Source organism: Emys orbicularis, chromosome 2, assembly GCF_028017835.1.
Source record: "Emys orbicularis isolate rEmyOrb1 chromosome 2, rEmyOrb1.hap1, whole genome shotgun sequence".
Classification (NCBI taxonomy): Eukaryota; Metazoa; Chordata; order Testudines; family Emydidae; genus Emys; species Emys orbicularis.
The window spans coordinates 148,505,720-148,521,634 of NC_088684.1; the positions used below are offsets into that span (position 1 = coordinate 148,505,720).

Here is a 15,915-nt window from a genome sequence, read left to right on the forward strand (position 1 = left end):
TGAAATTGTGAATTTAATGCTATTGACACCAAGAAAAGAATTCTGTACTCCCAGATTAAAGGATAAATTAATAGGCCACTTTCAGTATTGACTTCACTTTATGTAGTCCAATTTTTATTTATTTTTTAATTCAGGATGGTCGTACTGAGTCTGTCAGTGCAGAACTTGGTCCAGTATTGCAGAGCCCCATGGTGAGGGAATAGATGGAATAACTACAAGTGAAGAATGGCAGCAGTTCTAGAGATAAAAAATGTTCAAATAAGTAATTTTATTATAGGCAGCTACTAAAAGTAAAACAGAACTTGCTCAACCAAAATCTTACTGCCTTTACTCCTTTCATCCAAAGCAGGTGCTAATGAATCCTTCTATAAATGCAAATTACTTGCCCAAAGTCAGAGTAATCAGAGTAGTGCAGAGGCCATGCATGGGGCAGGTGCAAAAATGCATTGACTAAATTCTTTATTTCTTAACCCTCGTCTGAATGAACTCCCATAGTTAATCAAACACAAAACCAAGATAGTCCTACATTCCGTTGACTCTTTGGATTTTGGGGAGTCAATCACTATAGCTCCCTTCTGAGCAACTGGTTTCTCACATTTCTCTTCCTAGCTATTGGTTTCTTAGCTTACATGAAGTCGGAATTTGGTCCATTAAAATGGAGGGTCTCGCCTTCCTTTGACTGTACCACTAATCAGTAACTATTGTTTGAGAAAGCACCAGCTGAGGCCTTACATTTTTGCTTTTGTTAAACAACAGATTCATTGAGAAGCAACCAAAATTTAGATTTGTGTGACAGTGGATGCCTGTTCTGAAAAGATTTAATTACACCACATTACCCTGGGTAATATCCACATCATGTTTTGTTGGCTTGATCAGATTAAGGTTCATGACTCAAATAACCTCATGTAATACAATATAACATGCTGGATTATATAGGTTTTATTAATTCAAATAAGCCAATTCTCTCTCTCTCTCAATATAAAATGGGCTTTTGTGCTGCAGAATCATGACAAATTGAGCATTGTACAGCCATACACAAGCTTTCACAACACAGACTCAGTTAGAATCATAGAATCAGAGAATATTAGGGTTGGAAGAGACCTCAGGAGGTATCTAGTCCAATCCCCTGCTCAAAGCAAGACCAACACCAACTAAATCATCCCAGCCAGGGCTTTGTCAAGCCGGGCCTTAAAAACCTCTAAGGATGGAGATTCCACCACCTCCCTAGGTAACTCATTGCAGTGCTTCCTAGTGAAATAGTGTTTCCTAATATCCAACCTAGACCTCCCCCACGGCAACTTGAGACCATTGCTTCTTGTTCTGTCACCTGCCACTACTGAGAACAGCCTAACTCCATCCTCTTTGGAACCCCCCTTCAGGTAGTTGACGGCTGCTATCTAATCCCCCCTCACTCTTCTCTTCTGCAGACTAAATAACCCCAGTTCCCTCAGCCTCTCCTCGTAAGTCATGTGCCCCAGCCCCCTAATCATTTTTGTTGCCTTCCGCTGGACTCTCTCCAATTTGTCCACATTCCTTCTGTAATGGGGGGACCATTACAGTCCTGGGCGCAGTACTTCAGGTGTGGCCTCACCTGTGCCAAATAGAGAGGAATAATCATTTCCCTTGATCTGCTGGCAATGCTTTTACTAATACAGCCCAATATGCCGTTAACCTTCTTGGCAACAAGAGCATACTGCTGACTCATATCCAGCTTCTCATCCACTGTAATCCTCAGGTCCTTTTCTGCAGAACTGCCGCCTAGCCAGTTGGTCCCCAGCCTGTAGCGGTGCATGGGATTCTTCCTTCCTAAGTGCAGGACTCTGCACTTGTCCTTGTTGAACCTCATCGGATTTCTTTTGGCCCAATCTTCCAATTTGTCTACGTCACTCTGGGCCCTATCCCTACCCTCCAGCATATCTACCTCTCCCCCCAGCTTAGGGTACGTCTTCACTACCCGCCGTATCGGCGGGTAGCAATCAATTTATCCGGGATCGATATATCGCATCTCGTTAAGACGTGATATATCGATCCCCAAACGCGCTCCCCGTCGACTCCAGAACTCCACCAGAGTGAGCGGCGGTAGCGCAGTTGACGGGGGAGCCGCGGCCATCGATCCCGCGCCGTCTGGACCCCAGGTAATTCGATCCAAGATACTTCGACTTCAGCTACACTATTCGCGTAGCTGAAGTTGCGTATCTTGGATCGATCCTCCCCCCTAGTGTAGACCAGCCCTAAGTGTCATCTGCGAACTTGCTGAGGGTTCAATTCATCCCATCATCCAGATCATTAATAAAGATGTTGATCAAAACCAGCCCCAGGACCGAACCCTGGGGCACTCCGCTTGATACCGGCTGCCAACTAGACATCGAGCCATTGATCACTACCCGTGGAGCCCGACAATCTAGCCAGCTTTCTATCTACCTTATAGTCCATTCATTCAATCCATACTTTTTTAACTTGCTGGCAAGAATACTGTGGGAGACTGTATCAAAAGCTTTGCTGAAGTCAAGATATATACATCCACCGCTTTCCCCATATCCACAGAACCAGTTATCTCATCACAGAAGGGAATCAGGTTGGTCAGTTATTTTTGTTGACATGATAATACATGTGCAAAACTCAAGAGATTTAAACAACAGTCCTGCACTGGGATCAGCTGTGCCTGTATGGAGTCCTATTGATGTCACTGGCGATCTGCACAGGTGCAGGAACCAATGAAAAACTGGAGCCTTACTTTGGGCTCAGAGCCCCCACAGTTTCATTTTGAGCCTCAGTCTCATGGAACCCAACACACAAAACAAATTTCAGCTGATTTTAGTCAAAAACCAGCATCTTATGGAACAATCCTATGAAATGTAATGAGGAGAAACCAATAGGGTTTTATGAGAGTTATTCTTGCAGACTTATATAATTTAATAGAGAGTGAGAATCCTTTCCATAGATTCTCCCAGCCATTGTATGAAATTATATAGCAGGTATATATTTTCCTATTAAATTCTGTAGGACTGTCTTATAAGAGCTTGTACATTGTGTGCTTACATTAGAAACCGTAAATAGGCTCAGGTTCCTTAACTTCATTATTTTTTTATTTTTATCTTTTGCAATCCTGGCCTTAGTTTTGTGTTGCTATTAGGGCTGTCGATTAATCGCAGTTAACTCACACAATTAACTAAAAAAAATTAATTGTGATTAATCGCACTGTTAAACAATAGAATACCAGTTGAAATTTATTAAACATTTTGGATGTTTTTCTACATTTTCAAATATATTGATTTCTGTTACAACACAGAATATAAAGTGTACAGTGCTCACTTTATATTATTATTTTTTATTACAAATATTTGCACCGTAAACATGATAAACAAAAGAAATAGTATTTTTCAATTCACCTCATACAAGTACTGTAGTGCAATCTCTTTATCGTGAAAGTGTAACTTACAAATATAGGTTTTTTGTGATATAAGTGCACTCAGAAACAACACAATGTAAAAATGTAGATCCTACAAGTCCACTCAGTCCTACTTCTTTTTCAGCCAATCACTGAGATCTAGATTTCACTGAGTTTGTTTACATTTACGGGAGATACTGCTGCCTGATTCTTATTTACAATATCGCCTGAAAGTGAGAACACACACTTGTATGGCACTTTTGTAGCCAGTGTTGCAAGTATTTACATGCTAGATATGCTAAATATTCATATGCCCCTTCATGCTTTGGCCATCATTCCAGAGGACGTGCTTCCAGGCTGATGATGCTCATTAAAAAAATAATGCATTAATTAAATTTGTGACTGAACTCCTTGGGGGAGAATTGTATGTCTCCTGTTCTTTTTTACCCACATTCTGCCATATATTTCATGTTATAGCAGTCTCGGATGATGACCCAGCACATGTTTGTTTTAAGAACACTTTCACAACAGATTTGACAAAACGCAAAGAAAGGTACCAATGTGAGATTTCTAAAAAAAGATATAGCACTCAACCTAAGGTTTAAGAATCTGAAGTGCCTTCCAAAATCTGAGAGGGACAAGGCGTAGAGCATGCTTTCGGAATTCTTGAAAGAGCAACACTCAGATGCAGAAACGACAGAACCCAAAGCACCAAAAAAGAAAATCAACCTTTTGCTGGTGGCATCTGACTCAGATGATGAAAATGAACATGCATCCGTCTGCTCTGCTTTGGATCACTATTGAGCAGAACATGTCATCAGCATGGACACATGTCCTCTGGAATGGTGGTTGAAGCATGAAGGGACATTTAAATCTTTAAAGCATCTGGCACATAAACATCTTGCAATGCTGGCTACAACAGTGCCATGCGAACACCTGTTCTCACTTTCAGGTGACATTGTAAACAAGAAGCGGGCAGCATTATCTCCTGCAAATTGTAACCAAACTTGTTTGTCTGAGCGATTGGCTGAAATAGGACTGAGTGGACTTGTAGGCGCTAAAGTTTTACATTGTTTTATTTTTGAATGCAGTTATTTTTTTGTACATAATTCTACATGTGTAAGTTCAACTTTCATGATAAAGAGAGTGCACTACAGTACTTGTATTAAGTGAATTGAAAAATACAATTTATTTTATTTTTACTGTGCAAATATTTGTAATAAATATAAAGTGAGCACTGTACACTTTGTATTTTGTGTTGTAATTGAAATAAATATATTTGAAAATGTAGAAAACATCCAAAAATAGTTAAATAAAAGGTAGTCTGTTATTATCAGTGTGATTAATCATCATTAATTTTTAATCACATGATTAATCATGATTAACTTTTTTAATCGCTTAACAGCCCTAGTGTCAAGGTTCCTTCCCCACTCTGAACTTTAGGGTACAGATGTGTGGGACCTGCATGAGAAGCTCTAAGCTCAATTAACTAGGGTTACCATATCTATTAAATAAAAAAAGAGGACCCTCCATGGGCCCTGGCCCTGCCCATTTCCCCACCCCCAGCCCCGCCCCAACTCCGCCCCTTCCCCGCCCTAACTCCGCCCCCTCCTCCCTCCCACTCCCAGCCACGGGGAAAGGGCTGCCGGAGCACTACCGGCTTCACGGTTTGCCGGGCAGCCCCCAGACCCTGCGCCCCCGGCCAGCGCTTGCCCAGCGCAGCTGGAGCCTGGGAGGGGAAGCGCCCAGCCGGGGGCGCAGGGTCTGGAGGCTGCCCAGCAAACCGTGAAGCCGGTAGCGCTTGGGCTTCGGGCAGCCCCCATGCCTCCGGATCCTGCGCCCCCAGCCGGGCACTTCCCCTCCCGGGCTCCGGCGGCGCAGGGTCCGGAGGCATGGGGGCTGCCTGAAGCCGGTAGCGCTCGGGCAGCCCGGCTCTGTTTAAGAGCCGGGCTGCCCGAGCGCTACCAGCTTCGGGCAGCCCCCATGCCCGGCTCTTAAACAGAGCCGAAGAGTCAGGGGAGGAGCAGAGCCGGCTTCGGGCAGCCCCCGTGCCTCCGGACGCTGTGCCGCCGGAGCCCGGGCGGGGAAGTGCCCGCCCGGCGGTTGGGGTCCGGAGGCAAGGGGGCTGCCTGAAGCCCATAGCGCTCGGGCAGCTCGGCTCTTAAAGAGAGCCGAAGAGTCGGGGAGGAGCAGAGCAGCCGCGGCTGGAGGCTCTGCTCCTCCGCTGACTCTTCGGCTCTGTTTAAGAGCCGGGCTGCCCGAGCGCTACCGGCTTCGGGCAGCCCCCTTGCCTCCGGACCCTGTGCCCCCAGCCGGGCACTTCCCCTCCCGGGCTCCGGCGGCGCAGGGTCCGGAGGTATGGGGGCTGCCCAAAGCCCGTAGCGCTCGGCTCTTAAACAGAGCCGAAGAGTCGGGGAGGAGCAGAGCCGCCGCGGCTGGAGGCTCTGCTCCTCCCCTGACTCTTCGGCTCTGTTTAAGAGCCAAGCTGCCCCAGCGCTACCGGCTTCGGGCAGCCCCCATGCCTCCGGACCCTGCGCCGCCGGAGCCCGGGAGGGGAAGTGCCCGGCTGGGGTCCGGAGGCAAGGGGGCTGCCTGAAGCCCATAGCGATCGGGCAGCTCGGCTCTTAAACAGAGCCGAAGAGTCAGGGGAGGAGCAGAGCAGCCATTTTCCCGGACATGTTCGGCTTTTTGGCAATTCCCCCCGGACGGGGGTTTGAGTGCCGAAAAGCCGGACATGTCCGGGAAAAAGAGGACGTATGGTAACCCTAAATTAACAGCTTAGATCTGGTCTGGCTGCCACCACTCCCAAGCACTAATTCCCTTCCCTGGGTAGCCTTGAGAGACTTCACCAATTTCCTGGTGAACACAGATCCAAACCCCTTGGATCTTAAAACAAGGAGAAATTAACCGTCCCCCCTCCTTTCTCCCACCAACTCCTGGTGGATCCAGATCCAACCCCTTGGATCTAAAAACAAGGAAAAATCAATCAGGTTATTAAAAAAGGCTTTTAATTAAAGAAAAGAAAGGTAAAAGAAAACCCTCTGGGAGAGATTAGCATACCAGCTACTCTCACAGACAACAGATTCCAAACACAGAGGATGTTCCCCTGGGAAAAAACGTACACAAAAAATACCCAAATACCCAATTTGACTATTCCTCTAATTGCACAAGACAGGTTACAAAGAAATAAACATAAACCTATTTATTTCCTTCACTAATACTCACTACTTAATACGAGGCTGAATTCTGGAGCTTTCCCACTCCGGTCCAAAGTGAAAACTGACCCAGACAAAGGGAACTTCCCTCCTTCCTTTTGAACCATCTTGTCCTCCCATTGGTTCCTCTGGTCAGGTGTCAGCTAGGCTAGGTGAACTTCTTAACCCTTTACAGGTAAAAGAGGCATTAACCCTTAACTATCTGTTTATGACACCTAGTTGCTATATACAAGTTTTACACAACTCTAGTCCTTTCTATGCAGTTGCAGACTAGTCCAGCTATATTTGCATTTAAAATGCCCAATTTAGGAGTCAACTGTGCAGGGAACATGGGGTGGAAAAATGGGCCTTCCAGACAGAATTTGTGCTTTTAAATGATACAGTGTGTACGTTAAAACCCTTACGTACTATAGTGATGGACACTGACCAGATTGATATGGGGTGTAACATTTTCAAAAGTGATGTAGCAGCCTAAATAATGATATTTTGGAAAAATTTACACAGGTTCTAGTCTTGCAGCCCATACTTATGTGGTTCATTCAACTGAAGACAGTAGAACTATTCATATAATTATAAATATTGCAGAACTGGGCTCATAATATCTAGAAATGTCAGTTCAAAATATTTACAACCGACATCTAATTTTTGCCAGGAAATAGACAGAAAAAATGAGTTGTAAATGGACCAAAGGATAATGAGGTAGTGCCACTCAAGGAAGGAAGCAGTGTGTTTCTTCCTCATTAACACCCAAAGAGTATGGTGCTGAGAGGTGGTAAAATTCTCAGGACAGACAGTAGCTTATTCGTAAGTGGAACTTGGTGTTAATAATCAAGATTTTCTGATTAACACCTTGTAGCTGGTAGCTAAGTAGGTTTATTCTAATTTTTTTAGTCCTACTTTCTATTAAAATTCACTTACAAAGTACTTTATTTTGGAAAATAATGCGGGGAAGGAAATTCCTAGTAGTTTCTTTAAATATTTCTCTTTTAGTTCTCCCATGAAGCATCATAGTTGCATCTATGATGATGGATACCAATCATAATATACTATTTATTGCCAAAAGGCAAGGGGTTGCTGCTGTGTAGCAATGTAACCCTCCGTGTGCCAGCCACATCTCTGCCAGCACCCAGATCGCCCTCGGCCTTTTCTGGGTGCTTAGCAGACAATACTTGGCAGAAAATAGTATACTACGACTGGTAGCCATCATTGTCCAATGAGGACGGTTAAAGGCAAGGGGTTGCTGCTGTGTAGCAATGTAACCCTCCGTGTGCCAGCCACATCTCTGCCAGCACCCAGATCGCCCTCGGCCTTTTCTGGGTGCTTAGCAGACAATACTTGGCAGAAAATAGTATACTACGACTGGTAGCCATCATTGTCCAGTGAGGACGGTTAAAGGCAAGGGGTTGCTGCTGTGTAGCAATGTAGCCCCATGTGTGCCAGCCATATGTCTGCCAGCACCCAGATCGCCCTCGGCCTCTTCTGGGTGCTCAGCAGACAATACTTGGCAGAAAATAATATACTATGACTGATATCCATGATTGTCCGACGAGGACGGTTACCAGTCGTAATAAACCATCTACTGCCAAAAGGCAAGGGGCTGGTGCAATGCAGCCCTACGGCTGCCAGCTACCAGCATCCCGATCGCCGATGAAGGCTACCACTCATGCTGCACCATCTACCGCCAAAAGGCAGTTAGCTGCTGCTGCTGTGTAGCAATGCAGTCCCACGTCTGCCGGCACCCGGAAGACATATGGTGACGGTGAGCTGAGCTGAGCGGGCTCCATGCTTGGCGTGGTATGTTGTCTGCACAGGTAACCCAGGTAAAAAGGCGCGAATCTATTGTCTGCCGTTGCTGTGACGGCGGGGGAGGGGCCTGACGCAATGTACCCAGAACCCCCCGCGGCACTGTTTTGCATCATTCGGGCATTGCGATCTCAACCCATAATTCCAATGGGCGCCGGAGACTGCCGGAGACTGCGGGAACTGTGGGATAGGTACCCATAGTGCAATGCGCCGGAAGTCGACGCTAGCCTCGGTACTGTGGACGTGGTCCGCCGACTTCATGCACTTAGAGCATTTTATGTGGGGACACACACAATCGGCTGCATACAACCGGTTTCTATAAAACCGGCTTCTATAAATCCGACCTAATTTTGTAGTGTAGACATAGCCTATGACTGAAGGATTGAAGTTCATCAAAAAAGAAGAGAAAATAATTATAATAGTCCTTTTTTCTTTAAAGGGTGGAGAATATACTGAATGCAAACTTACTTTTTTTTTTCTGAGGGAGGCAACACTTATTAAAATTTCCAGGAAATGTTAGTGGCAAGTAGGAGTTCAAGAATGACAGAAGCTTATATGTGATTAAATTGCCTTTGTCAGACACTATTTCCATTTATTATTTATTTCTCTGTGTGGATGTAGTTTCAGTGCTGACCTTTAAAGACTATTATTTATTGCTTGTACTTACAGGAGCACCCAAAATGTGCTGGGTGCTATGCAGACATTTTTTTAATATTTATTTCTGTTTATAATACATCTTTCAAAAGTGCCTACGCAACCTCAAGGCACTCTTGCCATGAATTAAAAACACAATTGCATAGCCAAGCCAGCAGCACGTCCTCATTCCAAACAGAAAATAAATGATTGGTGATGAAAACAGTTCTGCACAATACCCCACCTCACTCACAAATAGCACCCATCATCGTATTCTTACCTCCCAAAAGGCTTGGGGAAATAAACAGGCCTGCAACATGCCCAAAGACCAAATGTTATGGACTATTGTAAATGAAACTGTAGAGTAAATTTAAAAGTTAAGAGCACCTCAAAGAGAATGCCTTGCTAGCAACTCCCTCTTTTCTACATGGAGGCATTTTCAGTTCTGGCACTCCATTGACTACAAATGTGGCAGTATAGCATTGAGGGGGAGAAAGGGACAGGATCCTTGCTCTGAGGTGTTCACAATTGAAGACAACAAGCCACATATTGAGTTGTCAGGGATAAAATACAAACATTTTTTTTAAACATCTACTGTCCCCCACCACCCCCCTACTTGGGCATTGTTAGTTGTCAGTTTTCTTCTGGGCAGAATGGTAGAAATGGGTCTTGTGGAGGGATTTAAAGAGGAAGACAATAATGGCCTTATGGGCTGATTCAGGAAGACTTTTCCATATATATGGAAAGTGACAAAGGTGGTTGTGAGGGGAGATTCAAACAGCTTATTGAGACTGGCATTGCTGAAGGATCAGAACAGGGAGAGGTAAAATGATAAGAGACATGAGAAAATAAGTAGAGAGGGGCAGAATTGAGAAGAGGTTTGAAGGGCAGTTAAAAATAAGGTTGCAGTTTCATGTCTGGTATATTTACTTTGTGAGAAGGATAAATCCAATCTGCACATTCAGAACATCCCACCTGAAAAGCAGCGGAAATTAAGTATATTTCTGAAAAGCCACCTTCTACAGCAGATGCATTCTATGGTGCTTTACTGAGCCAACCAGCCTATAAGAACAGAACAACAAGAAAAGTGTCATTATTTAACCCCTTATTTCTAAAACACAGACATAGAATAAACAGTTCAGATTTCTTTTTGAAGTCTCCACTTTTTTTAAAGTTAATATATTCATATCCGCCTTTCAAGGTTCACGGCTGAGGCTGGGAAGAAGAGGAATGAAGCCTTATTTCTTAAATAAATTTTACTCCTCTTTATTATGGTAGTGCCTAAGGATCAGCTTAAAATGGGTCCCTATGGTGCTAGCCACTATACAGAGTAGCCTCCAGTTCCTGCCCTGAAAAATTTGCAATCTAAATAGACCAGACAGACACAGGATGGGAGAAGGGGTAGAACAGACAAGCAGACTGAACAATGTGATGTTCCACAATATTGTGTGTGTGTTGGGGTAGTTAGGAGGTGCTAAACAAAATGGAAAGAAAAGGGAAGAGATGGGAAGTTGAAAAAAAGAAAGATGATGGGGACAGGCAGGCAAGATGAGGGTACGAGGGGCAGGTGTGGAGTGAAGCTGAGATGATGAGATTGTGAGGGAGTAGGTTGACGCAAACAGTCAGTCATCACAGGGCAGAGAAAGTCCAATCAATGCTGTAGAAAGTTCTCTGAGTGTCTGAAGCTGCTTCTGCTGCTGGAGTCTCTGGCTGGTTCCTCTTTGCAGTTTTCCCCAAAGGCCACATAGGGAGGGGAGACACCCCTTGTGTCGTAGTTTCCCCAGAGTTTGTGTGGAGTGGGGGCAGGAGGTCTGTATGTGAAGAGGAATGTAAGATTGAAACAAATCATTCAATTAAAATGGGCCAAGAATATAGGAAAAATGTTTGCCAAGGGGAGAATGTCAAAGTCAAAGTGCTTACCATAAGCTAATTTTATAAATGCAAAATGCTGTTAATATAAGGACTGCAGTAGTGAGATGATCAGAAGAGATGCAGACTCTGAAGTACCAGATTCTTCATGATTGTGATATCAAAGCTGTTAGCTTCCTAAACTCATGGGTGAAATTCTCTGTGGTAAATCACATCTCTTAGTATGCATCCATATCGCTAGCATATCTATCTGAAGACCAGGGCCGGCTCCAGGCACCAGCCGAGCAAGCTCGTGCTTGGGGCGGCAGATTCTAAGGCGCGGCTTCCCTCCAATCCTTTGTCAAGGATTCTTCAAAGACATGGGTATTTTGTTTCATGAAAATCTTCAAAGAAAACCAAACTTTTGTTTTTCTGTTGAAATTATATACAGAATTTTGATTTGTCATTCAAAACTGAAATATTTTGGCTAACAATGGGAGTCATAATTGTAAATGCTCCTCATATCCCTATTTTCATCTATGGGCTGGGATCCCCAGCTGGGCTACATTCCCCATAATGCATCATGATCTCTCCTCATGATAAACAGCTTGCCCTCACCAAGAAAGAATACTGTGGTGCATTATAGGAGATGGAGCCCAGCTGGTGCATAAATATTTTGTTGAAAAATTGAAACTTTCTGCAGAAAGCAAAGCTTTTTGTGGATTTTTTTCTCATAAGAACCCATTTTTTCCCATTGAAAAACAATTTAAACAAAATATATATTTTTTGCTTCGCTGCTCCGGCCGCCCTGCAGGTTTTTCTTCTTTTTGGTTCGCCGCTCCGGCCGCCCTGTAGGGGGCCGCAGCGCAGAGGAGGGGAGCGGCCTGCTGGGAGCGGACTGCGCACTCCATCTGCCTCAGCCGGTGCCAGGTCTGCAGGAAGCCCGGCAGGGCAGCCCAAGTCCTTCCCTCCCCACCGACCGGAGCGGCGCGGAGCCCTCCCGGCAGGCAGTGCGGCGGGAGGGGCCGCGTGGCAAGCACTCCGGCTGAAGGAAGCCCTGGCCATCCCCCTTCTCTCTCTCCCCGTGCTCCCTCCCCCTTCCCCCCTGGTAGCCAGGGCGCGCACTGCGCTGCCCGGGGCATGTCTGCAGCGCAGGGAGTTCCCCTGCACCCTGGCTCCGGCCGCCCCGCGTGTTTTTTTTTTTTTTTGCTTTGCCAATCTGGCTGCCCTGCAGGTTTTTTTTTTTTTTGCTTGGGGCGGCAAAAAAGCCAGAGCCGGCCCTGCTGAAGACTGCTGCATATCATAATATCCAATGAAACCATTCCAACCTGTGAGTGAAGTTCAGAATGCAGCTTGCACATTGCTTGTTTTGTGGCCTTTATTATTATTTAAGCCGGTTTCAGAAAATACAACTGGAAGAATATTATAGGAATGTAGCCTAGATTTTCATGAGCAAGTTATAGGATATGCCTAACTCAGTAGGAACCAAAATGTCACCAATTAACGTTAAGAAAGCAGCTATTCAAGCACATTTGTGACCTGCTGAGATAGACACAACAGCTCTGAATATATTGCAGTAAATCTGGGTTTTTACTAAATAATATATGAAGTGACTTATTTTTTAATGAAGGATAAATTAAAAAAAAAAAAACTCAATAATTGTGTTTCCCCCCCCATTGTACTACATATTGTAAACTCTCTGGGGAAGGGGCCAGGCCTTCCTTTGTTTGTATGGTGTCTAGCACTTTGTGGGTGCTAGTTGAAATGGATGGTGATGATAATACTAAAGCATGGCTTATTTATGTCAAAGCTATATTTTTGTTTCCATTATCAAACACTATCCTTTCTGGCAAACTAGAGAAAATTAGACCCAGAAAAGGAAGGCATTATAGGAGGATATGATTTACATATGGATTATAGAATCTACTGGAAAATCTTCATAATGCTATCATAGAAGATAATAGCCTACAACAAAGCAACTTTTCATAATTTCAGAGAGGTGACTCAGAGATTGAGCCAATTGAAGTTTAAAATTCTAACAGACACACGGACTTTTATCTAGATTTGTTGTTTAATAATAATGATTAAGAATTCTATTCTGTTTTAGCTGTGGTGAAAGGGTAACATGACCTTAATATAACCTCTTAATGTGCCAAGGACTGATTCCTACTTTATTTCCTCCTTTGTTTTAGTGCCAGGTGAAATTTATTTATTTATTATTAAGAAAGAGGTGCTGTTACAAGACATGTCATTTTCAAGCTTGTTTTGCAAAATTGGATTAATCCTAAATATACCTGAAGAAAAAAATTAATGACTTTTTCCTACAGAACCAAAAGTACTGTTCTAACAATTATCATCTTAAGGAAGTATCATTGTGTGTCAAGAATATTTTAATTCACACTTGTATTCAAAGATAGGTCTCTCTGTCTCTCCTCCCCTCCCCCCCATCTTGGTGTGTGTGTGTGTACTGAACAGATCTATGCCAGCTGTAATAACTTTTTCCCAACATACTACAACTTGTTCATAGTAATTAAGTGTCCGGGAACACCTATAGTGAATGTTCTGAAATGATTTGAAAAACTCTTCATTTTTTCTGCTATTATATGTACATGTATCACAAAAGATAAATTAACATACACAGAAGAATGCACATGAGAAAACACTACAGCTACAGGTTCAGAACAGGAACCTTTTCCTTTTTCAACTTAATGATGCAATTAGTTTGATTTCATAAAGTTGTTGTGGCTAAATGTTTTGCAGTGGGTAAGTGGACTATAATTTCATCTTTACAGGTGTGGGTTCATATCTTGTTCAAGTCTCAAGTGAAGATGAGTTTGATAGTCTAATCCTAGTTCTCCTTTGCCTGTAGAACAAAAAGCTACCAGATAGATTGACACTTGGCAGTTTCTTCCTGAGAGCAATGAAAGAGTGGAATGGTGAAGCTGTTGTAATGGGTACTGTAAGGCATTTGTGGGAGCTTTTCTGGCAAACTTACAGTATGATGATTGGTTTAACCATTGGTATCAATCTGTCCTTTTCTTACATCAGCACTAATGCCACTCACAAATGAAGAATGAAAACAAATCACTTACAATTTTAATTAGTTTACATTAAAGGAGTGCACAGTATAGGATGTAGTTTGTTGAAATGAAGCTTACGGTACTTTTTATCCTAATTCTGCTGAATAGAATTAACCATTAGTTACAGACTAAGCTTTAAAGTTTCCAGTTTTACCTAATTTAACCTGAGTAGGTATTGAAAATATTTTTGTTTCATATGTTAATAAATTGATGTCCTCAGATTTTGAGGCAAAGTGTTGAAAGGCAGCAATATTCCACATCCTGTCATCTCTCACTGACTCTTACTGCCCCTGAATTTATGAGCTAGACTTTGCAGCACAAAATGGAATATTTAGCTCTTCTATAGCTAAAAGATTCTTTAACCTATTCTCTTCATGTGTAGATCATAATTGGTGTTATAGGATCTCGTAGGACTCTCATAATCCAGGAAACTCTACCCTGTTGTGTATGTCTCACAATAGGACTATGCAAAACTATCTGGTTTTGCTTCATGAATTCCCACATGCAAAATTTGAAAATCTGGTGAATTTAGTTAAGGGTGAAATTTCACCTTTTTAGACATGGTGTTTCTTAACAAAAATAAATAAATATATACATAAAAGAAAAAGACAGAAGCAAACCTTGGATCAAATTGAATTTTTTCAAAAAAATATGTTAGGCAAAAACATGCATATTTTTCCATGGCAAAAATAACTGTGGTTTTCCCCCTCCCTTCATTTTGGAGGAAAAACATGAACATTTTGATGCAATACCTCAATTTTTGGATTTTCTCCCCCATCACACTACTGCACATTTTTTCCACCCAGTTCTACACATCACTCTCAGGCATTGGCAACTGTGTTCACACAACCAGTCACCACCCAGGTCACTGGAGATTACCCATGTGAGTAAAAGGAGCAGGATTTGGACCAACACCTCCAGTGGATTAGTTATGTCACAAATTGGAATGTTTATATATTCAATACATTCCATAAGAAAAATCTGACTGGGTCAGTAGGTAGGGTTGCCAACATTGTATTTCAAAAATAAGAGACTGTTTTCTTAGCACCCCTGCCCTTCCTCTCCTCCTATTACTATTATTGTTATTATTTATTATGTATTATTTATTATTAATTAATTAATCAATTAATCAGTACTCATCTACATTTGCTAGGGTATTTCTTGCTGCTTTTTGCAGCACTCAGCAACTCTGTTGTACAGAGGTGAAAAAATAAGGGACGTCCCTTGTAATATAGGACAGTTGGCAACCCTACCAGTAGTTATGCAAGAATAGAAAGTGTTATGTTTCATGGCATACCACAGAGAAGTTAGATAAAACATAGAATACTCTTGCTGGAAGGTTGCAACATAACACTACTTTATTTGTTAGAAATAAAAATGATAATATGCAAGAACCCATAACCAGAGAGAGACAAGGCAGGCTCTCCCTAAAACATAAAGACACGACCCACCCCGCCTTATCCTAGGCTGTCTGCCAGTTAACTGACTCCTAAGCCCAGATTGCACACTTCCCTGCAGAGCTCCTTAGCCTGCAAGCAGGAGCAGGAAACCCCCCTGAAATTTAAAGTGATAGCTTGTAATTTTCACAGTTTTCAATACACCACAAAAGAAGCAATCATCAGTAAACAGAATATCACAGAGTAGAAGTGACAGCGTGTGCAATAAGAGGGAATGTAACAGTAGTATGAAAGTGCATAATTGTACTTTCTTTAGACTAGACATACATAAAGTCCATGAATACAATTTTTAGTGACTGAAAACAAAAATACAGAATGTGGGTCATAATATAATAATAGCCCAATGGATTTAATGAAAAAGAAAGATGGGCCCAAAACAAAACTAGCATCCACAAATCCCTCAAAATTTGAGTGAGTTTGTCTACAATTCTGAATTTTGCAGCTCATACCCAAGTCTACCCAAAGTGAGGGGGAAATTATCTAAGACCAAA

The 15,915-nt window shown here is 42.9% G+C and overlaps 1 protein-coding gene across 1 annotated transcript in view; it reads left to right on the forward strand.

The window, feature by feature from the left end:
• The window catches only part of LOC135874675 (cadherin-10), a 111,602-nt gene that overhangs the window by 759 nt on the left and 94,928 nt on the right, over positions 1-15,915 (forward strand). The gene's annotated exons all lie outside the window — the stretch shown is intronic.